Source organism: Psammomys obesus, unplaced genomic scaffold, assembly GCF_907164565.1.
Source record: "Psammomys obesus unplaced genomic scaffold, mPsaObe1.curated_primary_1811, whole genome shotgun sequence".
NCBI lineage: Eukaryota > Metazoa > Chordata > Mammalia > Rodentia > Muridae > Psammomys > Psammomys obesus.
Window position 1 is genome coordinate 10,327,171 of NW_026596034.1, and position 7,093 is coordinate 10,334,263.

Sequence of the window (7,093 nt, forward strand, 5' to 3'; positions counted from 1 at the left end):
GGCCGGGCCGCTCCTGGCTGCTCGCGCCGCTCCGCCCCGCGCCGCTCCCGCTGCTGCCCCTGCCGGCGCGGAAGAGCCTCGGCGGACTCCGGGCGGGCCGCCTCCCCTAGCGGGACGCGGGCGGGACGGGCGCGAGGGCGCGGCCTTCGTCCCCCGCCCCCAGCGGGCGCGCCGCAGCCCCGCGGGCGCCGGAGCCGGCCTTGGCACCCGCGTCCCGGCCCCCTGCAGCATCCTTGGCGACCCTGGGCCCACTGACGCCACCGGCGTGCCTCGGCCGGGCTCTGGAGTGAGCCGGGCCCGTGGGCAATGACGGCAGGCCTGTGTGCGTGGACAGGCGGCAGGGCGCGGTACCCAGTCTCCTGGCCACTTGTCCCTTGTTCCTTCCCGGCGGAGCAGGTAAACCCACCACCCCGTGTGTGGACTAGCAGCTTCCTTGGTGTCCTAAAAGAGGGGGAGACATGATGCTTAGGAAAATAACAGAAGCCTTGGGATAGAATATTTTTAAGACGGAGCCAATATAATAGGAAATTTTGTAAATGTTCCATCGTATTACTACAAGTGAAGAATGTAAAATGGTGCTGAGCTTCTTGGAAAATGCCTTTTCCTGAAAGGTAAGCCAAAGAGTGACCATTTGACCTGGCAGTTACACTCCTGGTTAACCATCCAAGAGAACTGAAAGCATACACCCACACAGAACTCCTACATAGAGGCTGGCAGTAGCATTATTCCGAATAAGGGGGTGGGGGGAAGGCTCCAATAGAATATATATAATGTTAACAATAAAGTACAGACACGTGCTACAGTATAATAGAACGCTGAAGATATGTCTGCGTCAAGCCACACACAGATATCTAAATTCTGTGTGATCCCACTGACATGGCAAACACATGGAATGTAGAGGGAAAGAGGAGGATGAGAGGACTGGAGACAGCAACTAAAGAACTGACAGGTTGGGGGTACTAGTTACCTGGAGTAACGACAATGTTCTAAAGTTGCTGTTATACAAATATGACTACACTAAAAGACACTGAATTGTACACTATAAACAGCACATAGCATCTCTATATGTGAAATACATAAAGTAACATATGGTACTCTCTTTAATTTTTAATCATTATATTCCCAAGCCATGCAAGAGTGCCTGTCCCAGAACATATGCGCTGTAGGTATTGAGGTTTCCTAATTTTCTAAAGGGGATAAATTGTCCTTAAAGTATTTTTCATGCCAAATATTTCTATAGATTCTTTTAAATCTGGAGGGGAAAAAAGGGTCTTCATATTCTTCTGATCCCTTTGGTTCTCCCCAAAGCCATTTGCAAGATGGCTCAGCAGATAAAGCATTTGCTACAAAGCCTGATGACCTGAGTTTGATTCCCCCAAATTATCCTCTGACTTCCGTATCTGTGTCTCTCACACACATAACTAAATGTAAAAACAAAATACAGGCCTTAGCACTATAGTCCAAAAAGTGGAAATCTTTACTCTGAAGAAGTGAGGATGGTAAATTTCCAGAAGTGTTCTACTTCACAAGGTCAGATCTGAGTCACCAGGATTTTAAAACCACATTAATTTGTGATTCACATTCAATCTAAGCCACAAAACAGTAATATTAGACACCCAACTTGTCCTTTCATTTGGCTGATAACTGCCTTTTTTAATCTCAGAAGCTTGGGCTCTCTGAAAATCTAACATGTTTAAAAGATGAAATTAATCCAGCCCAGTTGCATTTTAAAATAATGCAAAAGACTTTGAGTGGTTTTTATTTTGTTATGGTTTTTAAACTAAAAGTCATTGTTCTATTTCTTTTCCCCAAAAGAAGGTAGTCTGTACCTCATCCTTCCGAGGACCTGTTGAGACACTTGTTCTCATTTTAGTTCAGTATGTCTTCTAGTTTGAGGCAATTCTACTACCTGAACCTCTTGTAAGAATGTTAGTGGGGAGTTAGTAAGACCTGGAGAGGACAGGAGTTCCACAAGGACCAAATATATCAGGGCACAGGGGTCTTTCATGAGACTGTTTCTCCAACCAAGGACCATGTGCGGATATAACCTAGAACCCCTGCCTAAATTATAGCCCATGGTAGCTCAGTATCCAAGTAGGTTCTCTAGTATGGGGAACAGGGACTATTTCTGACATGAACTCAATGGCGAGCTCTTAGACCCCCCATCCCCCTGAGGGGGAGGAGTAGCCTTGCTAGGCTACAGAAGAGGACATTGCAGCCAGTCCTGAAGAGACCTGATAAGCTAGGGTCAGATGGAAGGGGAGGAGGTCCTCCCCTATCTGTGGACTTGGAAAGGGGCAGGGAGGAGATGAGGGAGGGAGAGTGGGATTGGGAGGGAGTGAGGGAGGGGTCTACAGCTGGGATACAAAGTAAATAACCTGATTAATATAAAAAAGAGAAAAAAAGAATGTTAGGGGACTGCAGTCATGAGTCTCCACACCCAAGGAATTCCATGGTCTCTCTGTGTGTCCCCTTTTCCTCCCCCTAACTCCCTACAGTAGTGGAAGGTTTCTTTTGAAGACAGGGTCTTGACACTCTTGAACTCCTGAGTTTAAGTGATCAGTCCGCCTCAATCTCCCAAGAAGCTAGGCCATCTGAGCATGCCACAGACCTGGTTACCAGCCTCAGGATTATTTGTTCCCCAAGGACTAAACAAACCCTCCAAAGTCCTTTTTAAAGATTTATTGTGTGTATTTCTTTGTGTGTGCCTGCATGAGTTTATGTGTGCAGGTCCCCACCAGGTTTCAGATCTTCTGGAACTGCAATCACAGGCAGTTGTGAGCCGCCATGTAGGTGCTGAGAATCAAACCTGGGTCTCCTGGAAGAGCAGCCTGTGCTCTTAACTGCTGAGCCATGTGGCTTGCACCTCCCTCTAAAGTCTTAGCCAGAAGCCAAAGTAGCTCACACTTGTAAGCCTATAGATGAAGAAACAGTCCATAACGATTTGAACAGCATGTAGTTAACACAACTGTGTTCAGTCTTCAGGCTCTAAATCCAATGACTCCATGCAGGTACCTAAATCTACTAAGGACACTCGAAGGCCCAAGAAAAAAGGGAAGAGATCGCCAGGTAGTGTTGGCACTTGGGAGGCAGAGGCAGCCTGCTCTACAAAGTGAGTCCAGGACAGCCAAGGCTACACAGAGAAACCCTGTCTCAAAAAATGAAAGGGGCAGTGGGGGTGGGGGAGAGGAAGGGAAGGACATCTTAGCCCAGACCATCAGGTCCTTGCCACTATGCCAAACCGGTCCCTTACCCAGTGGACCTCACCACAGGCAAAAAGAATCTGCAGGATCACTGCTGTACACTACGTTTAGCAGTCCTCCACCACACAGGCCTGTCCCAAACAATTAGTCATTCAGTTTCAAATGTTTTTATTGAAATAACAGCAAAACAAACCTTAAACAACTGACTATTTTCAAATGTCAAACTTTTGCTTTACAAATATAAAAATATAACCAAAACAAGTTTCTTTATGCATTCCTATAAACAAACCAGACAGTTCTCAAAGCCACAACTGTAAGTGGTGCTTGTATAGTATACGTGAACAAAATAAACAGCTTTTTTGTTTGGGGGAAACATGGATTGAACAGAGCTTTCTAGGCAAGCATTCTACCACTGAATAGCATTCCTAGCCAAAGCTTACATTTCTGAACACATTGTTCTTTCTCTCAACAGAACAACATAATTCCCGCATTTCCCCAATTTAGCTCTGGCCTTAATTCCTCACTGAAATACAAAATGCATTTAACTGGCTCATTCTTAATATATCTGGGTTTTGTTAAATTTTTAAAAAAAAAAAAAAAAAGTGTGTGTGTATGAATAATGTGAATTTAATGGTTCCAGCTGAATTACAGCTTCCATTTAAACAGAGTTTGTAAACTCAAGCTCCAGCTGAATTATAGTTTATATTTAAGCAGAGGCAAACTCAAGTGAGTCAATTAACCAAGTGATAGAAAACGAGTGGAATGTGTTGGCAAATCCAGTGTTAAGCCCCAGAAGCTGACTAAGCTCCTCTAACACCGAACACGGAAGCAGTCAGCAATCCACATACTGTTCTGAAGTTTTCTTTTTTTTAAGATTTATTTAATGTATATGAGTGTTCTATCTGCATTTACACCTGCTAGAAGAAGGAATCAGTTCACATTATAGATGGTTGTTAGCCACCATGTGGTTGCTGGGAATTGAACTCATGACCTTTGGAAGAGCAGGCAGTGCTCTTAACCACTGAGCCATCTCTCCAGCCCCCACATACTGTTCTGAACACTAAGAATCAGTAAAAGCTTTTACATTTGGGGAGCTGAAGGCACAAAAATAAGTTATTGTGTAAATCTTCAATCAAACTTGAATTCCATAACAGCAAGTTCAATGGATAAGACCTGAGATAAGAACTGAGATGATAAAGGCTACATCTCAGGGCAGGTCCTCTTGCAGGAACCACAGAAGGTACCCTGGGAGGGAATGACCATCAGCAGATTAACATTTTATAGACCACCGTAAAGAACCAGGAGAGGACGGAGACTTGGCTCTGTGGTTAAAAGCACTGGCTGCTCTTCCAGAGGATGGGAATTAGACTCCCAGCACCCACTTGGCAGCTCACAACCATGTCTAACTCCAGTCCCAGGAGATCTAATACCCTCCCTCTTCTGGCTTCCATAGACACTGTACAAACACAGCACACAGACATACCTGCAGGCATCACACCCATACATATTAAAAAACAGAATTAATGTACAGATTTCGTGCATGTTTGGGGGGCGGGGAGGGGGTTGTCTTGAGACAGGGTTGCTCTGTGTAGTCTTGAAACTGGCTTTGTAAACCAGGCTGGCCTCTAACTCAAGTCTGCCTCCCAAATGCTGGGACTAAAAGCACTGCAGTGTCACCTACTCTAAAAAGGAAAGACATCGGAGTTGATAGCTGTCCTCCATCACTTGGGTGTTTTGTTTTTTTCCTTCTTCTCTCCAAAAGGGTAGATAGTCCTAAATATGACTTTAAACAACTGAATAAACTTTTTCATTTTCTACCTCACTTAGTTTTGTATAGAGTATGTACTACTAGCATTAATGAGAAAATAATAATGCAAGAGGGCTTTCATTTGTAAGAAACTTTAGTTTCAAAAATTATGGTTAATCAAGGGTTTATTTTAATACTTTCCAATATTTAATACATACATGATTGCAATGATACTCTAAGGTTTATATCCAAGGGTAGTGTTACATATCAAAAAAAACTTTTAACACCTGCGCTCTTTGAACACCTGAAGGAACATATGAAATCTAAACCCCTCAAACTCATAGTTCTCTGTTCACAGGACTATTGGGATCTAACCGTAACTGACCAAAAAGCTTTAAAACACGGTGTTTATCAAAGTGCTAGGAATTTTCTGATTAAAACCAGTTCCCTTACATCCCAGTTAGCCAGGTAACTAAAACCAAAGGTCTCAGAATATGAATGGCTGGCGCCATAACTTACAAGAGGAAATCATTTCTGGGTCAAAGCTTAAGTTACAAAGGATGAGTGAATGAGGTGACTTTTCTGACAGCACTAAGTCACAGGTGGGAACTTCACCTCCCCCCTTCCCAGAACAGCAACACTAACACCTAAAACGAGATGCTGTAGCATCTCCCCAGTGCCCAGTTGAGGAAGATGCGCATAGCCAACCTCGCTCCATGTCTACCCTCCCGAGTCTGAAGGATTAGCTGGATTCTAATCAATAAACCCATGATAAACTAGGAATACACTAACATAAACTACTGGGGCAAAACTGTTGGCCCCTAGGGTAAAGGAGTATTCAAGGAACTAGTGGCTTTACAGAGGATATCAGCTGTCACTCTTGGTCATGAAGACAAATGCTTACTACCCACGGGCATGGTTAATCATTACCACATAACTCTAGATAAACTTAATGAGGTTGATTCCTTGGCCACTTTTGACCTGATTGTCAAAGCTAAACAGAACAACATATTGATACATTTGCTATTGACCTATACTTAGGAGACAGGCCTTCTAGCAAACACCAGAAAATGTGAGAACCAAGCTTATTTCTACCTATTAAAAAATTGTAACTTGCTACATCTTGTAAAACTTTTCTTTCATTACATTAGAAGTCTGCAATAAAGCAACTACGCTGGCCATCTGTAATGACCCAATCAGCCAAGTCCTTTGCCTTTTTCAGCTTTTTATTTTTATAAGTGTTTTGCCTATGTGTAGGTATATGCACACATGCATGCCTAGTGCCCAAGGGGAGCAGTGTCAGATCACGTGGAACTGGAGTTATAGATCGCTATGAGCCACCCTGGGGTGTCTGGAACCAAATTCAAGTTCTGAACAACAGCAACTCCCAGCCCGTAAGAATTTGTAGGGTCTCACTGTGTACCCATAGCTGGCCTAGAACTCCAGAGATCTGCCTGCCTTTGCCTCTGGAGTGCTGGGTAAAGGTGTGTGCCTCCACACTCAACCGTCTTTGTCCTAAAGCTTTATTCCCTATAATTTCATCCTAACTGGGCAGTGTATTTAAAGTTTAAATTTGCTGTTTCCTCTTTGGCTGATGAAACCCATCCTGACCTGTAGAATCCAGGTGATTCAGACTATTCCATTGTTTCTCCTGTTTTTTTGAGGTATGGACTTGCTAGGGATCTGTTATCCTGTAATTCTTGATTTTCTGGCATTAGGTGTCCAGGTGCTGGGATTAAAGCCGTGTACCGCCATACCAGCCTATTCTAAAATATTTTTGAAAAGCTTTGCTGCTTGCTTAAATCATGATTTCTATCACCATGTATACAACACCTCAGATTCCCATAAGTGTAACTCTGTAATCTGAGAGTTTAAAAGCTGAGGTTATTTTGTCATGGCTCAATAAGAAGCAATTTCATAGTAGTGCAAATAAGCACTATCCCATTACATGAAGCAAATACTACAATGAGTTCTAGGATGGATCTCTTTTTATACCAATTCCAGTGGTTTCCCAAATGTTTAATGTCTTAACTTGTGAAGTAAGGCCTTGCCAGTTAGAGAACATACTCGTCAGATGATACATACTGGGATCCCTTGTAACAGAACTTCCTAGAGTGTGGTTTGGTACACACTGCACCTTGGA